The sequence below is a fragment of the Maniola jurtina genome, chromosome 7 (assembly GCF_905333055.1).
Source record: "Maniola jurtina chromosome 7, ilManJurt1.1, whole genome shotgun sequence".
NCBI classification, from domain to species: Eukaryota; Metazoa; Arthropoda; class Insecta; order Lepidoptera; family Nymphalidae; genus Maniola; species Maniola jurtina.
Window position 1 is genome coordinate 4039981 of NC_060035.1, and position 21030 is coordinate 4061010.

The 21030-nt window shown below is 36.5% G+C and overlaps 1 protein-coding gene across 2 annotated transcripts in view; it reads right to left on the reverse strand.

Annotated features, from left to right (window-relative positions):
• LOC123867151 (rho GTPase-activating protein 100F) overlaps nt 1–21030 on the reverse strand; it is a 63964-nt gene that overhangs the window by 39879 nt on the left and 3055 nt on the right. The gene's annotated exons all lie outside the window — the stretch shown is intronic.

Consider the following 21030-nt stretch of genomic DNA (forward strand, 5'->3'; position numbering starts at 1 on the left):
GTGGTCGACCGCATATCACGACCCGACCTTTGCAAGCCAAAACTCAAGATTAATATGTGAGCACTGAGTAAATACACACTTTAGCTTATGTTCGACGTATACCAACAGAGTCGAATGGTGACAAGAACTTAGTGATGTTCTGGTATAAAAATAACCTACCTACATCAATCACCAAGATGCAAGCTGTCTCTGTATTGCAAATGGATGATGCCAGCGACTTCATCCACATGGATTTACCTATATTTTTAAAACACCCGTGGGAACTCAATGAGTGTCTGTGATAAAAAGTAGCCTATTATTGCCTCTGGGGTGCAAGTAATTTTTGCCAAAATAGGCTGTGAAAAGGTAGCAGACAGACAAACAGACAGATACACTTTCGCATTTATAATATTACTAAGCATAGATTAGCTACTTTTGCTTCTTCTGGTATTCTGTGTGTTGCTCTCAAGAATTACATGAAACATGTATCCAGTGACTAAAATGCAAATATTCTAACCTACCCATCTCGTAATAACTTCCTGTCAATCCCTGACATGTTCTCGGAAAATGGTTGTTGGGTTACATGCTGCGATGCAAAGTGAACTTAATAGGCTTATAAATATGGACCCATTTGAGCTGTGATGGTCTCAGATCATTAGTGCCGCCTACAGCGACGACAGCCACGCCCACTTAAAGTTTCTTGGCTTAATGAAAATCGCTGGTGCCCGTCCAACACGTTTTTAATCGATTTTAAATTGTCAGTTTACGATGAAAACATTTTTATTTTCACCAACTCGTTTTACAATATCGATGGTGTTGTGACCTAGAAACAACAACGTAGGAAGGTGAAAGTGACCGAATTATATGAGAAACCTGTCAATATGAAACCAAATTACTTTGCTTAGATTCACGACAGAGTTAAAACAAGAGCCATTTATGTCAGAGACATAATTGTCTCGTTTTAACTCTGTAACGCCCGAGCAAAATCATTAGCTATAAGTAGCTATAAGTATAACTAACAAATAGTTAGCTATAAGTAGATCACTTAGCCTTGGTCTGTTCTTCGACTTAGCGTTGTCCCACATAAGTTTTTCTCCGTTTAACTACATTTTGTCGCCCACTTTTCCCAGTCATCCGATTTTTGGAGTCTATAGTCCACGTGAAAACCGAAGTTCAGTGCATAAGAAGTCACCTGCTACGCTCATAAAGAACCGGTCAAGTGCGAGTCAAACTCGCACATGAAGGGTTCCGTACCATCGTACAAGATTATGTACTTTTTAAATTTACATGGCTGCTCTACCTATTACGGTTGATGACATACAGACAGACGGACGGACAGCTAAGGCTTATTAAGAGGGCTCTCTCCGTCACTCGTTTCCACTCGTTTCATACAATCGTAGTTCCAATTTCATTTGAATATTTTTAATTTTGCAGACATATTCTAGAAACTAATATCTATGTCTGTGGTTTTCCAGATTTCTGTTAAAATATTCGGTTTAAAAGTTACGCGGTCTTAAAAATTTTCATACAAATCTTGGAGCCCCTGTAATTTTAAAACTACATATTTTTAGAAAAATCTAAAACACCACAGACACAGATATTAGTTTCTAGAATATGTCTGCAAAATTTCATGGACTTTGGTTGCTTAATATTCAAATGAAATTGGAACTACAATTGTATGAAACGAGTGGAAACGAGTGACGGAGAGAGCCCTGTTAATAGGGTCCCATTGGCAGCCTTCGGGTACGAATCCCTAAAAATTTTCAAAAGAAAAATAAAACCGACTTCAAAAACCAAAAACACTAAAAAGTAGAAAATAATTTTTGTTTAGCTACACATGTAATGTACCTAGGTATGAAGTCGGGCGAGCTTCACTCTTTGATTTCTAATTTTGTTTTAATATGCTCGCTCGACTTCATACCTAGGTACATTACATGTGTAGCTAAAAACAAAAATTATTTTCTACTTTTTTTTATTTATTATATTATTTTTTTCTTTTGAAAATTTTTTATTTCACAATTTTTAGTGGCCCCACTGTACTATAATATGCTTTGCCCAGTTAAAACCCTACTGTTTACTAAGCTATTACACTGATCGCGAGCAATTTGCTCTTATCCATTGAGGAGTTCTGTTCTCCATCTCCGAAGATATTCATCAGATCTTCAGAATTTATATGGGACCACCTGCACAGTATACCCTTTCAAATAAAAAAAAATTTTCCAAATCGGTCCAGGGGTCTTTGAGTAATCGGGGAACATACATAAAAAAAAAAAAAGATCCCGACGAATTGAGAACCTCCTCCTTTTTTGGAAGTCGGTTAAAAAGGAAACTGCTGACACGTTAAGTGGTGCCTAACTTTTCTATCTGGCATAACGAGGAAAATATCTGTAACGGACGTATAATTGCGATAATAAATCAAGCCAGGGCGGCTAATAATTCCGCTGAACCAACAGTTTTCCTCTCATAATTGCTCCGGAATGCTGACAAATTTAGCTTTAATTATCATCTTTTGTGGTAAGGGCAACAAGATCTCTATTTTAAATGTCTTATATCCTGAAGATGATTGAATTGTTTAGAAAAAGAATGCCTACTAATTAGTCGGCTTTTGTTACAATAATTGAATCGGTCAGGCAAGAAAACTTTCATACTGAATTAAAAACTTCTAAATATATTAATAAGTTGTGGCAGGTATGTTTATATATTTATTAATTAAATATAGAGAGAGTGGTATTAAAAATGGGGCAGATCTTTTAGAATTTCACTTCTACGAAAATAATTTGAACGAACATATCTTTAGCAGCCAAATCAAAGTAAATTAAACTACAAAGAACCATAAGCCATAGCAAAAACCCACTAAAACAGCGTATAACCTGGGATATGCACCACCCGCCCTCCCACTGGTAAACATACAGGAAAGCAAGCCACCTAGCAAACAATACTAACCACCAATACGCAAAAACGCACAAATACTCCAAAACACATTGATCGGATGTTTCACTCCGACACCGGAGGATCCGCAGGAAATGTAACTTTGCGATTTGCAAAAAAAGTTGAAAGTGTGCAGGGAATAACAGTCAAATCGCTTGAGTAGGTAATTGTGGCGTAAAGGACTAACAAATATCCAAACTTTCACAACTTTATAATACTAGTAAGATTAGGAAGGATACCACAACATTCACCACTGCACCATAAAGAGCAGAGTCAAATATTATACCCAAACCAAAGCTCATCTTCTCTCTCTCCAACTTTTGACCAAATTGTGTTATTGTCAAGGAACAATAACATCATTTTGCAACGAAGACCTTTTGAAAGAAGCCGGCGTGTTTGTGTAGCTTTATAGTAAAAAGAAAATTTATCATCTACGCTGAAATTGCCAAGCTTCTGCCGTCCTAATAATCATCCACCCCTCAGAGGAAGTGAGTTAGCATTAAAAGATTTCCGACTTAGTGTTTATCCTCCGTTATGAAGGTAAAAACGGTAAAACGAAAAACGTTTGATATTTTAAATATTCTTTAGACGACGTTTTCCATTACCAGATTTGATGCAAATGCATAAATAATAATAGTCCAGTACCCTTAGTACAACCTTGGACTTAGGACGTCTCGATGATGTTGGTAAATTTCGAACATCAAAATACCATACCGTTAGAGTAAATAGGGTCTTTTTGCAGTTTTAAAGTCGTTTATTTAATATTACTTACCGATTTTTATTTAACAGAGATTCCACTTTGAACGCCGCTGTCTATAGATGACTGACGTATTTACTTAAACCTTTGATTGTAAGTGTACTGTAGTCTGACGTTATAATAATTCGAAACTCGAAATCTTCGAGATATGCAAACTTGTACTAAGTCTACGAGTTGTGAAATGAAATATTTTACGTTTCAGTTTCAGGTCGACATGATGAGTTGTGTTTCATCTGATATTTTATCAAGAGAGTTTAAAAGCTGTATAGTATTTTGTTTTACAACCTGTTTGGTACGATCTATGAATACAAATTCTGGTGTTCCTTGCCAAGAACAAGAGAGTTCAATTTTTGATTTAGAACGTAAATTTTTCGGCCGCATGAAATTTTTGATTTAGACCGTAAAAGCGGAATGCTGAGCTAATTAAGTTTTCAGTAGGATACTATGTCAACGATTTTTCTAGCTGACCCTCTGCACCAGTGTCTTCACGAATATAAATACTCGTAGGTCCGTAGTACTCTTTGGCAAACCGCTCCGAAACACTACCTATGGCTAAGAAATCTAAATAAAACACTTTAGGCGGCGATTAGCGTGTTCATATATAGAGACGTGGCGTGCTGACTTTGTCTATTTTATGTACTTAGTAACAAAATTACATAATATAACAATAGCCCAACAAATAAGTTTCAAACCAAAAACTAAAATTTGTTGATACTGCGATTAGTTTCCTTTAACTAAACTGTATCAAACGGTTTAAGCCTTTGTCTGAATCTGCCCTACGCGACGTTTTGATCGCTTACCTACGTCGATCATGCGTTTGTGACGTCCACAAAGCTAGCGTCGGGACCGACAATATTGTAGCATAACCAGCTCACCACATTTTTATTTCTAGCCATCAAAAGCATATTCCTAACCAGTGCATTAAACCTGACACACAGCACATAAAGAACGATGAAACAAAACGCCCATCTCAGCACAATGGTCCCACTGGCCCCCTCCCATTCCCCCCATTTCTTTCTCGAAGCTCGCCTTTCTGTGAGCAATGCCTAATGAGAAGCGTAGAACTAAAATTTTGTGCCAACTCGAACCCCGAAGAGCTCTACACTGACGGGAGCAAACGATTCAAAACTGGAGCACTAGAACCTGAGAACGAAACCTTATAATCAAAGCGATAAAGCGCTTTACGACATGAGCTTATGCATTAGATAGATATAAAATATACGTCGCTTTAAGTGCTGGATAACGATAAAGAATTCTTGAGGATTCCTTTTTCTGGAATAAGTATTCTTTACCGCCAAGGTACTGTCTAGTGCAGTGAAATTACAATTTTCTTGAAATTGTATAATAGAATCCTGGGTTGAATAGGTAATATTATGTTGGTTCGTGTATTGAATTATGCGACATAGAAAGCAAATCTCGGCAACGTTAAAACAAAAATAGAATGCTTAATAGGCCTGATGAGAGAATGATAATGATCTTACTAATCCCATCCCATATTATAAATACGAAAATGTGTGCAAACTGATTTGGCTGAAATTTGGAATGGAGATAACTTTTACCCTGAATTGACACATAGGCTACATTTTATCCTGGGAAATCAAAGAGTTCTTGTCAGATTTTTAAAAAGCCTATATAGATTATTATATTTAAATATGTAGTTAAATTTATATTTAACCAACAACACTTTACAAAAGTTACAGCTTTCGAGATTAAAGCTAATTTTGAGATAAACTTGGAATATCTACAATAGCAACTTTAGTTTCTAAATTATTATAGATGTTCGACGTAATTTTTTTTCTAAATATATTTGTGCTCTATTGGTGACAATATCAATAGGTATGTTCTTTTCAACGCTGCTTCATAAGCCTTTACACTTATTTACTTATATGAGCACCCCGTTTACCTAGACAAAACTTTAATCGCCTCTGAGCTATATACCTACTTACCTATTCATATTTCAAGTTATTGTGTTCATCATTTCAAAAGTTATTTGGACTCTGATAGACAGAGTTCATATTCATCCAAATAGACTGAAAGTCCGGACGGGCTTAATAGTTCAGAAAATTGAGTCTAATTTTAATAAACAAACATAATCACAACCGCGTCGCCACGACACTTCCGTACGAAGTTTATCATCATTAAAACACTTTCGCTCTTATCTAGAAATTAAATCAGTAGCTTTTCAGAAATACGAGTACCTACTCGCATAAACCATAAGCAGACACGAAAATATTCAGCAATTATTTTACCATTAGTTAGTTCCTGTAAAAGAAATGTAATATTCCTCGTATGAGACATTATTTCTTGTTTTGAGTCATTGTTTAATTGCAATCATCAACACTACATGGTACTATAGAATGCGCGCACATTGGCTGCTACTATCGCTCATCCATACGAATACTAAGTATAAATATGAAAGTGTCTGTCTGTCTGTTACCTTTTCATAGCTTAGCGGCTTAATCGATTTTAACAAAATTTGGTACAGAAATAGCTTGCATCATGGAGGCAGACAGAGGCTAGTTTTAGCCAGATAATCAAAAAAAAACCTACGAGATGAATTCGCGGACATAATCTGTAATTCATAAATTTACTTATTAGAGTGGTATAGACTTCTAACCACCTAGCCGATCTAGCCACCGTCTACAATAGTGAAACAGTGGGTTTAAATAAAAAAAAACAAATCAATATAATCACACAAATTTATTTGTTACTATTTATACAATACTAATAACCGCACTCTTTGACTATTTATAGCACACTAATAAACAATATTTGTACTTATTTACTTATTTACAATAGCTACAATTCAAGTTCAAGATTCCATGCAGTAGGCAGCTACGAACTGAATGCTTCGGTTTTGACGCCTGATCGAACCCCTAAGCTACTCAAGGGAAGCCTTTAAGCTACACCAATATCAATTAGCCGCTTCAGCTGGTGAATAGAAGCCAAAGCTCAGGCGATAGGTTAGCCCCCTATTGCAACTTGATGACTTGACTTACACTATGTTTTTCGTAGCACTTGGCTACAATGTCTCGTAGCAATCTACGAAACAAGCGTAGCACATTCATAACGGAGGAAAAGTAGTGAAGGCAAAGAAGAATAAAGCTACAATTCGCGTTTCTCAGTATATTCTCGTTATAACTACCAAACCTGTAATTGGATTTAAATTACGTCATCATTGGTTCAATAATCTTAAGTATATAAGTGAATGCAATAGCAATTGTATAAATGAGCTCCACTCCACTCAGTCCACTCCTTTACCGGTTGAGCTATTGAGCCTCAATAGCTCAACCGGTAAAGGAGTGGACTGAAAACCGAAAGGTCGCCGGTTCAAACCCCGCCCGTTGCACTATTGTCGTACCTACTCCTAGCACAAGCCTGACGCTTAGTTGGAGAAGAAAGGGGAATATTAGTCATTTAACGTGGCTAATATTCTTACAAAAAAAAAAATGCTTCTTGCAAATTGTAGTCAGATCCTTTGAAATTGTGCATGAAAAATTAATGAAATAAGAATTATAGTCCTACATCCATTGAAAACCCACAAAAATCGGAAAAATAGCTGCACGTACCAAAAGTTCGCCAAATGTACATATAGGCCGAGTAGTGCATTGACTCCATTTCTTAAAGGCTTTTAACATAAAAGTATAGTTCAATATAGCACATATTGTACTACGATCAAATTGAAACTCATTTGTACACAAGAGCAAATTAATAACAGACAGAAACTTGTAATGAGAACAGAGGCGCAAGTACAGTTAGCAACAAAGTTTGCACCTGCCAGTACCTACAAGCGACTATGGGCGGATGCAAACCTAGCTTTGTTGCTGACTGTAAACTCGGCTGCGGCAGGCGGTTCGGCATGTCTCGACTTGGATACGTAGCTTTGTCACAAGGCCTTTAACAACATACGAAGTAGTTGTGGTTGATTAATTTGGCCAGGCTTTAGTTCGTTGGGAGAATTTGAGCCTTAATGTTTAGAGTCGGACCATTAATTCCTGAGATTTCCCCCTACATATAATATCATAACTTTTTTATAAAACACAAGATTTAAGTCTATTATCGTCTAGTTATATAATACAAGTGAAAATTAAAAATTTATAACACCCCTGACAAGTGAAGGTTACAGTAACTAGAAAAGAGCTGATAACTTTCAAACAGCTGAACCGATTTTCTTGGATTATAGCTAAGAGCACTCTTGATCAAGCCAACTTTCAAACAAAAATAAACTAAATTAAAATCGATTCATTAGTTTAGGAGCTACGATGCCACAGACAGATACACAGATACACACGTCAAACTTATAACACCCCTCTTTTTGGGTCGGGGGTTAAAAACCGCGACGCAAGTAAGTAATTTTAAAAATGCTATCTGTTTCAAGCCGCTTATAGAGAGAGTTGCAAGCCCAATAGGCATTTGCCTACATTTTTAACCCCCGACTGTGTATCTGTGTGTCTGTGTATCTGTCTGTGGCATCGTACCGCCTAAACGAATGAACCGATTTTAATTTAGTTTTTTTTGTTTGAAAGGTGGCTTGATCGAGAGTGTTCTTAGCTATAATCCAAAAAAATTGGTGCAGCCGTTTAAGAGTTATCAGCTCTTTTCTAGTTTTCTTGTAGAAAAGAAGGTTACATAACCGTTAGGTTCTTAATATTATGTCAATTGACAAATGTCAAGCTGTCAAGATGGACGTTGCCTTGATACATAATTATTTATTTGAAATTGAAAATGTTTTGGAAAACTCTGATACTTTGGATCGTAGGCGCGGAATAGTCCAAGAAAATCGGTTCAGCCGTTTGAAAGTTATCAGCTCTTTTCTAGTTACTGTAACTTCACTTGTCGGGGGTGTTATAAATTTTTAATTTACACTTGTATTCTGGAAATATTGTTTCGGGTGATAACGCTTTCAAGCCCCAATAGTTTACAAAATTAGGCAATTTTGTTCTCATTAGATTCATCTAGGCTCGTACGTTTTACATTTTTACCCCGATTGCCATCTCGACCTATTGCGTTCTATACTCGGTGGTATACTCGTAAAGCAAAGAGTTTAGCAACTTCGAAACAAGTCATTAGATTCGTAGGTCGTACTGTACGCTCAGCATAGAGTAGTTTAAGTTTAACATTGTCTGAACTTGGAAATAGTTTTAATTACAAGACTCTAGCCGCAGAGCAAGTAATAAACTTTGTTAATATAGTGCTGAAATTTGTCTTGTAATTCTATAAATTACTATTAGCCAAGGCATATTAATTAGACTTATGTGGGTACAATATAACATTAATATTAGATGTTCGCATATAAGTAAATAATATGTGTATCGAATATAATTTAAGTTGTTTATTCTATATTTGTATATGCCTATCACGAAAGCAAGCGATTTTTGTTTTATATACTTACCTAATATGCTACCGTAAAACTCGACCGAAGTAAAGTCTAGGCTCTTGCAGTATAATCTAAGATTTATAATATAATCTAATCTTATAATTTAGTTCGAGCTTTTACCTATACCTAACATTTATTGAAAGACACGCCAAGCGCAAACATAATATATTTTATTATAGATTGAAAAAGTGTATTAAATAGTATTTAATCTACTCAGTATTTTATGATTAAGTCCATTCGATAACCTAATATTTTAAGAACGGTAAGTATTATAAAAGATTTGAAGACTTTTTTTCAAAGAAAGAATTTTTTACACTAAACAAACAAGACCTCCTGACGAATTTTCGTACAAGAGCTTTTTATCTTTTGTATAGAACAAACAACTCCTTTGTTGTTTTAGCTCCATGGAACAAAAAGCGTGGAGTTATGAATACACTTTTCAAATATTTCGATTTCGATTCGGTATAAGAAAAAAATCTTGTTATCCCGAGGGTCTTATTATCATTACAAGAGAAAGTTGATTTGCTTTAGTTCACAGATAATATACCTCCAATAGCCGGTGCCCAAGACTTCAGTGTAAAAAGTAGCGTTATTATGTCCATCTCGGACTTCGTCTGTGATGGCGTTTGCTGGCGCGCGTGCTGTGCTTGTTTGGAGTGTTTTTTTTGTTAAGAGTGGCTGGTTTTTGTGTTAGTTGGTGTTTTTTGGTGGTGGAACTGACTGGGAAGCGCTCTAAAGGGGCGCCGCGCGTATGTCGGCGGGCGCCGGCGCAGACGGAGTCCATACTTGTATAAATTCAATAACTTGAAAATATCACAAACTTGACATTGGCTAATCAGAGTAAAGCCAGATTTAAAGAAAAAAAAAAAAAAAAAAAAAAAAATGTCCATCTCTTGAATGCAAGCTATATTTACGCCAATTTTTTTCAATTTCCGGTTCAGCGGACTAGCCGCAAAAAGGTAGAAGACAAACAGACACGTTTTCGCGTTTCAGTATAAATTAGGATAATAGGTATTAGTATGGATTGTTTACGGAGACGATTTGCTAGAAAAAGGCGGTATTGAATAATTTGTTATTTAAACCTTTGTTAGAAAATCGTCTCATATACATAAAGAAAGACACGTCATTAACCGACTTCCAAAAAAGGAGGAGGTTCTCAATTCGTCGGGATCTTTTTTTTTTATTTTTTTTTATATTTTTTATGTATGTTCCCCGATTACTCAAAGGCCCCTGGACCGATTTGGAAAATTTTTTTTTTGTTTGAAAGGGTATACTGTGCAGGTGGTCCCATATAAATTTGGTGAAGATCTGATGAATATCTTCGGAGATGGAGAACAGAACTCCTCAATGGATAGGAGCAAATTGCTCGCGATCACTGTAATAGCTTAGTAAACAGTAGGGTTTTAACTGGGCATAGCATATTATAGTACAGTGGGGCCACTAAAAATTGTGAAATAAAAAATTTTCAAAAGAAAAATAAAACCGACTTCAAAAACCAAAAACACTAAAAAGTAGAAAATAATTTTTGTTTAGCTACACATGTAATGTACCTAGGTATGAAGTCGGGCGAGCTTCACACTTGGATTTCTAATTTTGTTTTAATATGCTCGCTCGACTTCATACCTAGGTACATTACATGTGTAGCTAAACAAAAATTATTTTCTACTTTTTAGTGTTTTTGGTTTTTGAAGTCGGTTTTATTTTTCTTTTGAAAATTTTTTATTTGGTCGCACGAGCAGTGCGCGGACGCTCATAGTAGGTATACAAAATATAGCCGCAATGGCTAGTGGGACAGCAATTTGTGCAGCCAGCTGGTCGTCGCAACCAAGTGCGCAATGCGTATTGAGATATTTACTGGTCACTGCGTCCATTATAATAGAATAGAATAGAATATGTGCTTTTGAATCGTCAAAATTATTTACCACTTGTTCGAAATGCCGTTCGTACCGAGAAGAACTAGCTAGAAACTCGGTGGTTGCTCTTTTCAATTAGCTGTGATCATGGCCGTATACCTACGACTCGCGAGTTCTAACTACTTAGGAATCAGCTCAGCTTTTATCACACTATAGTGTGGCTATGACACCATACATCGACCGCCGCCAATGCAGTGTTTACGATATAATCGTATAACGCCACTACTCGGCTAGTTAGGCGACCTAAGTATTTCTTGCGCCATTAAACCCTCAGAACGACCTCTCAGTGCACTTTATCACATTTCGAAGTGTCTATCTGGAGGTTATGGGTCAGGGTGGGTGATAGTTATCACACTCTTAGACAGATAACGTTCTATTCACTACATTTTCGTACAAACCAATATTTTTGTTAGGTAGGTACTAGTAGGTACTTGATGATGCACCCGATAGAATTATGGACCACATGCACCTCCATGTGGAATTAGGTTCTTTTAAAATCCGACGAGATAAAAATAGCATACATGTCCGTCAACGGGATGTTAATTAGTACACTCTAGTATGTATACCAATTAAACTTCGTGAAAATCGGTTGAAATTGATCGCTTTTTTCGAAATCGGTTAAAAAAATGCTAGTGTTAGATATAGATGGGGGTGTCATAGGAGCTCTATTGGGTGACGTAAGGTGTGGGCGGACGTTCGAAGCCTTTTAATGCATGTCGGGCGATATATTATGATTTAGAAAACCCTCCCCATTGCCCGCAGCATGAATCTGAGCTTTCTTATGAGACCCATGGTTATATTATGTACATATAATATCTCATAAGAAAGCTCTGACACACAATCCAGCTAAGTAAGTCCAATTTCGAAAAAAGCTAGCTAGCCGACAAATCTAACACAGGCAGCCTTCGGGAACCTTCGAGATGTCTCATTTATAGGCAAGTAGGAACATAATCACGGGCACAGTAAAATATGAAAAAAGAAGTTATTTTAGTATTGTAAAACATTTTTTTCAATAGTATACTTATTTTATTTTCATAATACGTTTAACGGGTAGCATATTGTAGGGCACTCTAATAAACCGTTAAACTTTCAAATTACGTACAATATTACGTTCCTGTACTAGTTGTTTTTATTTTAACTTTAGGGGCTAGAGCTTGACTGCATCACACCAAACACTGGGATATGACGCAACCTACTCTTTGTGCCTACACTAGCGGCACGCTATGATGGCCGGTTTGACACATTACAATAGTGATGTGGAATGTCAATTTATTCTCGAACAAAAAACAATTAAGTTTTGTTTTTGTACCTGATTAAATAGGTTTAATAAAACAAAAATGTATATGTTTATTTAATTTATTTGAACGAACTGAATATTTGAACGAAAATGAATATACATACTTTATATGCACACAAGAAACATATGAATACAAAAGATACCAAAAAAGGTGCCACAAAAGGCCATAATTAATCAGATTCGTCCATACTACTATTTTCACTGTCGTCACTGCTATCATCACATACATTAATAATTATATGTTCGTTTTCTATAATATTATCTATTTTCACATCTCTTTCATAATCTTCCCTTATTAATTTAACAGTTCTATTCACAACCTTTTCCCAGTCTCCTTTAGTCACATGTTCACAAGCTTCTTCTAATAATTTTAGCATTTTTTTTGTGGTAAATGGGGGTTCTGTATTGTGTCTTGCAGCATATCCCTTAATTTGAGCCCACACCAACTCAATCGCATTATACTCACAATGGTAAGGCGGTAACCGTATAACTCTGTGGCCTGTGCCCATGTTCTAATGCTATTTCGTCAATGACGTATCGGATCTTGGTTGGTTTGTTTTCTTTTAAAAGACGTACTAATTCCGCTTTTAACATATTCATGTTTGCATCTACGCCATTTTTACGAAGCCATGCGACGATATCAGCTTTCTTTTGGGATTGGGCAGGTGGCTTGTCAATTTGCATCGAGTGGTATGGGGCGTTGTCCATAATTATAATAGATGGTTCAGGGAGGCTACACAACATTGAGGTAAACCATTCAGTAAACTTTTCTCCATTCATGTCTTCATGATAGTCTCCAGTGGTTTTTGACGCAAAAGCCATGAGAGAACCTTCGACAAACCCGTTGATGGTTCCGGCGTGACAAATTATAAGTCGCGATCCTTTTCCTACAGGAACTTTGGAAGTAGATGCTGCTGTGTCATCGTTCCAAGAACGGCCTACAGTATGGTTAGCATTAAGCCATGTTTCATCCAAGAACACAACATTTTGCCAATTTTTGATTTCTTTCACTTGCCGTAAAAAAGTATACCTTGCCATCGCTATATCAAATCTTTCCATCAATATTTTGCGTTTGTTACATTTTTTGTATCGAAATCCAATGGTCTTCAAAATCTTCGTTAAAGAACTTTCCCCACCGAAGAATAATCCAGCTTCCTTCAGTGAATGCACCAACTTTTTTCTTGTTGGATACTCCTTCTGTAAATAGTAGCCGTAAACATGTCTTCGGATAGCATCGGCATCAAAGCTATCGATGCCTACGACTGGTTTTGCTCGTTTTCTCTTTTTTGGTGTGTGAAGTTTATTTTCTTCTGTGCCAGTCTCGCCATATTTTTTTTTAGTTATCCGTCCAACAGTTCGTTGTCCAATATTAAGCGCATCAGCTACGCGTTCAACCACTGACGTTATAGGTAAAATTGGCCCTCCATTTTGAGCTTCACGATCGAAATAGTTACGAAGGCGTATTACGAACTCACGTGTCTGACTATTTAGAACAGTTCTCTGCGTACGTTCGGTCATATCGACGAAATCCACAACAAAGGGCTTGAACAGAGTCCAAATTAACGAGCAAGGGTCAACAGTAATGCAGTATCAATATTTGAAATCCAAAGCCAGGTCAAAACTATATCACAATCGCATTGCACTGACAGTTTATACTTTTCGAAGCAACGTCAATTCGAAACTGCTTTGTTTTGCATTGAGCATTGACGCGAGTTTGCCGGAGGTAGTAGTTGTGCTAGCCAGCGATCCTATGTGACGATCGTATTAGATTCCATTTTTAAAAATTTATTGATATTTTTTTGCGATTTCAGAGGTTTGTCCACATAGTGAAAATTGTTCATATTCACAAGTACATTCACCCCTTAAATGGTGCAAACTGATTTTTCTACACTTGTATACATTTAAGAAATCAATTTAATAAATAAATTTTGAGTCCTAAACCTAAAACTACATTCGATAAAATTTATGAATCTCTGCACATCACTATCGTCAATAAAGTAATACAATTATTTCCTTCAAAGTCGTTATCAATTAATACGGAACTTCATGAGCGGACAAACGTCAAACCGGCCATCATAGCGTGCCGCTAGTTTAGTAGGTGTAGGGTAAAGTCCGGATAGATGCCACAGTGGGGTCGTTTTGCAAATACTTAATACCTATTTTATACCTAGTACTTATTTAGATTGAAAAGAATTACACAATTGTGGTAATATTTTAGTAAACAATGAAGCCCTATTTGCTAATCGTACGATGATCTACTTAACAGAGCAGTCAGCGCTAGATTGCTATCTATTTTTCCATTGCAAAATAAAATCATTGGCAATCTACCCCTCGAGTATTAATCTTTTAGCGACGCGAACGCATTAAATCTTTGTTCTAATGGTTCCGTACTAGCCGAAGGGTATCAAGGAGACTTATTATTAAGCCTCCACTGTCCGTCCGTCCGCCCGTCTGTCTGTCAGAAGCTTGTATCTCGTGAACTGTATTAAGTAGAGTGTTGGAATTTTCACAGAATGTGTATTTTCATTGTCAAATTATAAAAATTTCAAATGGCTGCCATTACGGAACGGTACGGAACTCTTCGTGTGCGAGACCGACTCGCACTTGACCGATTTTTTATTAAATAAAATATGGAATTTTGAAATTTGAAATTTATGAAATTTTTATTAAAAAAAACACAACTGGAGATCACACTACCTACTCGTATCTATTTATGTTTAGGCCGCGATTACACCTGCAAGTTTTACACACAATTAACTTACGTATTTTGTTGTAAATTAATTACGTAAGCTACTTACGTGAACAAAACTTACAGGTGTAATCGCAGCCTTATTTTATGTAAGGTACCTATAATCCGTGACTATTATTTTATAATTTGCTTGTGTAAAGTCTATGTATGTCTTTCTTTACTTAATATTTTAGTCTTGACTTTTATTTGTATTTAATTTAATTTAAGGTAATATTCAAACACCAGTTATAGTGGTAAAATGTATAAGGCTCATCAGACATTATTTCAACATATTGTACCTACATTTTATTGAATAAATCATTGAATTTGAATTTGACAGGTTGAAATGGCAACCGGGGTGGGGACACCCCGCACACCCGCACACCTCCCGCACTGAGTCGCTGCGGGTGGACGTGCGGGTGTACGGGGCGATCCCCCGCGTCATACTCCGATTGCCATCTCAATCTGTCGTGCACTATACCTACTATACCTACCTACAGTTTCAGAAGTCTTATTATTATTTTCCAAGTTTGACACCCTTTTTTAAATAATATAAGTGTAGCTCACGTCAATTTATAAAAATCAGTCTTACAATTTTAATAGGCACTTACTGAACACCAAATAATGTAACTATTACAGAACCTTGAAGAATGACACGATGAATAACACTCATTTGCCACAAAGTAAAGTAGTGTTGTAGGCATAAGGGGCGTGTCTGGAAACCCGTAACTCGTAATCACGGCACCGCTTGAATTACTAACGCTTTGATTGATCCTTGCCGCGTGACACTTTTATTTGAATAGTGATTTTGTAAATGGCACTTGACATTTTGTGAGACCTTTTTGGGAGAGTCCATAAGGAAAATTACACGATTTAGCTTCTTTGTATAATATCATCATTTATTTGGTAGGTACCTAGCCACATGTAACAATACCCTTTGTGAAATAGTTTATTAGACAGAAACCAAAAAAATGTGAAAAACTAAACATGATAACTTTTGCTTGCCTACCTTTTACCTAATGATTTTTTTCAATCGCCAGCCAGATAACTTTAACAGACGAATTTTGACGTTTGATATCTTTTTCATATACAAAAACTGATTCCTCAGATAAAAGTTTTTTGACGATTGAAAAATCTACCCGGGAAATAAATATTATTCGTATATGAATAGATAGGTACTTTATTTCCTCTAATTCTTTTTTAAGGACATTATAATCACGCCGCAACGGAGCAACGGATTGACGTGATATTTTGCATCGATATACTTAGTTGAAGACCTGAAGAGTGATATAAGCTTTATTTTAACCCGGAAAATGACAGTTTCCCACGGGATTTTTAAAAGTCCAATTCTACGGGAACAATGTTGTGGGCATCATCTAGTAAATATACCTAGGTTCAATAGGTAGGTAGATATGGTTTACCCTAAACTGTGCCGTAGCCTGTTGCGATAAATTATCCGATTTATCATGCGCGGACCGTGTCAGTGAAACAGACCTTCATTATCACTAATGTGTAATTTATTTTTTACAATACAAAATAATGCAATAAAGCTGCAACTGCTTCTAGATCGTGGTTACTGGTCGCCCAGTGCGCACGGTTGCAGCGACCAACATTTTCCGACTTGGCCAAGAATTGAGTCTCAATAACTGCATTATTGTTGTGTAATTATTTTTTACTAATGTAAAATATAAGTACATATACATTATTAATGCTGTTAATTAGATGTCAATTAACTACCTACGTAAGCTATACTTACGTGAATAAAACTTGTAAAACTTACTGGTGTAATCGCGGCTTCAGAACAGTTTTTATTGCTTTTTTTTAAAGGAAAATGGAGTAAGTATTTATCATCTTTAATGTGGACAATGAGCATGTTTAAAAACTAAATGTTTGTAATAAAGAAACTACCAAAAAATATGAAGTAGATATTTTTATGCTCAAGCTTAAAAAAACCTTGCATTATACTATCGCATAGATAACAAAAGTCTTTTGAAAAACTGTTTGAATCAATTCAGTTTTTTCATCTTTTGTTGATAAAAGAGAAATGAGGGCGTGCAATAGTCATATAACCATGACCTACTTTCCTCTTGACTCTTTAATATGTAATTTAAAATCCAGTGCTGGGCACTAATAAGTGGTACTGGTAGATATATTTGTTTGTGCTTTGATTTCTAAGCTAACCAGTAATTTCTGATTATACAAAGTAACAGAAGTAAGAAGCAGAACAGTATCATCATCAACCGATCACCAGTCTACTACTGAGTACGGGTCTGATAAAATGAATGGATGAATTGAATTGAATGAATGAATGGTTTGGTCAAAGTTCACCACGCTGACCAAGTGCGGATTGGCAGATTTCACACACTTATGGAGAACTCTCAGATATGCAGATTTCCTCATGATGTTGTCCTTCACCTTTAAAGCAAGTGATATTTTAATTGCTTAAAACGTACATAGCCCCGACAAGTTAGAGATGCCTGTCCGGGATCGAATCTCTGACCCCCCGAACAGGAGGCTGACGTCTGAACTACTAGGCTCTTACCGCTCTAACATATTGTGAGTAGGTATACAGATTAACAGAAGTAAGAAGCAGATCTTAGCTTGGATGTCCATCGTGCCGTTCAGGGGCGTCCCAAAAAGAAGCTTTTGAGCATATTTATAACTACCGTATCGAAACCCGGAGCTCCTTTGACGCAACGTCACAGACGGAGCGAAGTGACGCCTAGAACTTTTTTTAGGGTTCCGTAGTTTGTACGCCAAGGGTGCCAACGGGACCCTATTACTAAGCCTCCGCTGTCCGTTCAGCCATCCGTCGGTCAGTGTAATTATCACGAAATATGTAATTCTATTCATATTCTATTGCCTAACTAGCATCATGCGTGATACCTACCAATGCAGGATTTTTATTTGTCAAATCTCGCAAATTATTCAAAGTCTTGAGCAAGCGTAGTTTAAAACTTCGAAATAAATAGGTTTGATATAATAACGTAAAAGTAGTTACCTATTTTATTTATTGGTGCCTACCTGTTATTTTGTACCTCATTACAGCAATTTTGGTTTAAAGCACTAATTAATGTTTACATTCACATAAAAAGCACAGAAGGGGCCAGAAAGTAGGTGAGAGGGTGAGTGTATTCACAATTTTCCCCCTGATACAGTACGATTGACCTATATCGCTGTGTTTATGTCATTATTTCACATCAAAGGTTATAATTTTACAGAGAGTTGAGCCTGAGATTATATAAAAGCACTGAAGTTACATAAGAGCAGGTTGAAGCTCAGAGTCATTTTACTTATTTCATGTAGGCCTACTTACTTTACACGCTCTTAAACGACATGTCAAGACTCTACCTACTACCGGGTTCGGAAAAGAATCTTTTGAGAAGAAACCGGCAAGAAGCTCAGCGGTACCTAACACTTCATAAAGTAAACATGCCTGCCTACGTATAAAATACATGTTAATATTGCAAATGAATGCAAAAGTGTGTCTGTCTGTCTGTCTGCTAGGTTTTCCGATTATGATTAAACGATGTTGATCAGATTTGGTACAGAGTTAGCTTACATCCCAGGGACGAACGTAGGCTACTTTTTATCCCGGAAAATAAAAATTTCTTACGAGATACTTATAGGTCCATCGTTTAATTGAAATTCATTAAAAACATTATGGAAAACTCTTAAGGCATGCATTCTCACGATGTTTTCGTTCACCCTTAACAGGGCTCTCTCCGTCACTCGTTTCCACTCGTTTCATACAATCGTAGTTCCAATTTCATTTGAATATTAAGCAACCAAAGTCCATGAAATTATGCAGACATATTCTAGACACTAATATCTGTGCCTGTGGCGTTTTAGATTTTTTTTAAATATTTAGTTTTAAAATTACAGGGGCTCAAAGATTTGTATGCGAATTTATAAGACCGCGTAACTTTGAAACCGAATATTTTAACGGAAATCTGGAAAACCACAGGCATAGATATTAGTTTCTAGAATATGTCTGCAAAATTTCATGGACTTTGGTTGCTTAATATACAAATGAAATTGGAACTACGATTGTATGAAACGAGTGGAAACGAGTGACGGAGAGAGCCCTCTTAAAGCAAGTGCTATTTCGTTTCTTGAAACGCACATAACTCCCAAAAAGTTAGAGGTGTCCGGGATTGAGCCACGAGCCCCCGGGCTTGAAAACCGACGTCTTAACCACTAGGCCGTCATCGCTCACTAGGCTATCACCTAGTTAGATACATTACTTAACTCGCAGTTTGACGATCGAGTTATGTGATCCTGTTCATAACATGCAATCGTAGTGCCAAGGACATTGCCAAATGCCTAAATAGGCCCACATGGTGATAATTAATTACATCGTTCCATTTAATCAACATGTTTGTATACAAGGCATTTTGTAAATAAGTAACAACTTATCTACAACAAACTTTACATCTACTTCCATTCATTCTATAAATCAAGTTGGAAGTTCCAATCCTCGGTTATCCTAGCGCAGATAGAGACTTCCTATATAATAATTGTCTATATACCTACTATGTAAATGTTATAATGAAATAAATAAATCTTATTCTTTATCTACTGTAAACCAGAGGAACAACAAGTGTAAATTAAAAATTTATAACAGCCCCGACAAGTGAAGGTTACAGTAACTAGAAAAGAGCTGATAACTTTCAAACGGCAGAACCGATTTCCTTGGATTATAGCTAAGAACACTCTCGATCAAGCCACTTTTCAAAAGAAAACTAAATTAAAATCGGTTCATTAGTTTAAGAGCTACGATGCCACAGACAGATACACAGATACACACGTCGAACTTATAACACCCCTCTTTTGGGTCGGGGGTTAATAAAACATTTTCTGCGCAAGATAGGTACTCTTCTCTTATTGTATGGCGTTTTCCAGTGCCAAGTCAGTACTATTTCATAATTCAAGTAAAGAAATTGAGCTTATTAATGATGATTTTCTTAGTGTCAAATATACATGGAAGCCATTGGCTTTGCATTCAGCTCTGATGATAACGAAGGTAAAATTTCGTACCGGGGTTTTTCTCTGAAGTATCTGCTTTCCGTGCCGGTGATGGTAGTCGCTACAAAGGTACAAAGTGGACGTTTCATAATAGACGAAGATAATTCATCCCAAGAACAACGAAGTCTTCCAGATTTCCTACAATATATACCTAACTAGAGGATGCCCGCGGCTTCGCCCGCGTGGATTTCGGTTTTTTAAAATCCTGTAGTAACTCTTCGATTTTCCGGGATAAAAAGTAGCCTATGTCCTTCCCCGCGATGTATTCCAAGTCTGTACCAAATTTCATTAAAATCGGTTCAGCGGTTGGGCCGTGAAAACGTAGTAGACAGACAGACAGACAGACAGACAGACACACTTTCGCATTTATAATATTAAGTATGGATAATGCATGCATAATTTTATCATTGCACCTAGGTACCTACGAGTACCTAACTTAGGTAATCAAATATCTTATAAGTATTAAATATCATACTCGATACCTTCACGCAGCATCAATATGTTCCTAACATAATTTCATCCGGCAGAATAAAATCAAATTTACACATTTTAATAGCTTCTTCCTTAGCGCATGATAAAATATCGACAAGATGGCGAGATAGGCACCTACCTATCTCTATACTCGTATGATATCTCACGAGCAACCCTAATTTCTACGAGCGTTAATTTAATACAATTTATGAGCGTTTAACTCAATGAATCTGATGAAAGCAATTTATAAAAGTCAATACAGCATATTCAAGGGGAATGTGTGCTTGGTATGAGGATTTTGTTTGCGCGAGGGAAATATGAAACGCTTTGTAAGTTCCGACAAAGCCGCTTAAGTCGTAGGCTTTCAGACAATTTGCTGCGAGGTGCTTTATTTATACTTGATCAATAAAAGCACTGCCTGCTGTCTGAACTTAGAACGCTTTTACTGGATGCCATTTTAACTCAAGATTTCTGTGAATCCTATCTTGTAATTTGGCGCCATGTAAATAGTTTCATACATAGATACCTAGTATTTTTTTTCTTAACAGGGCT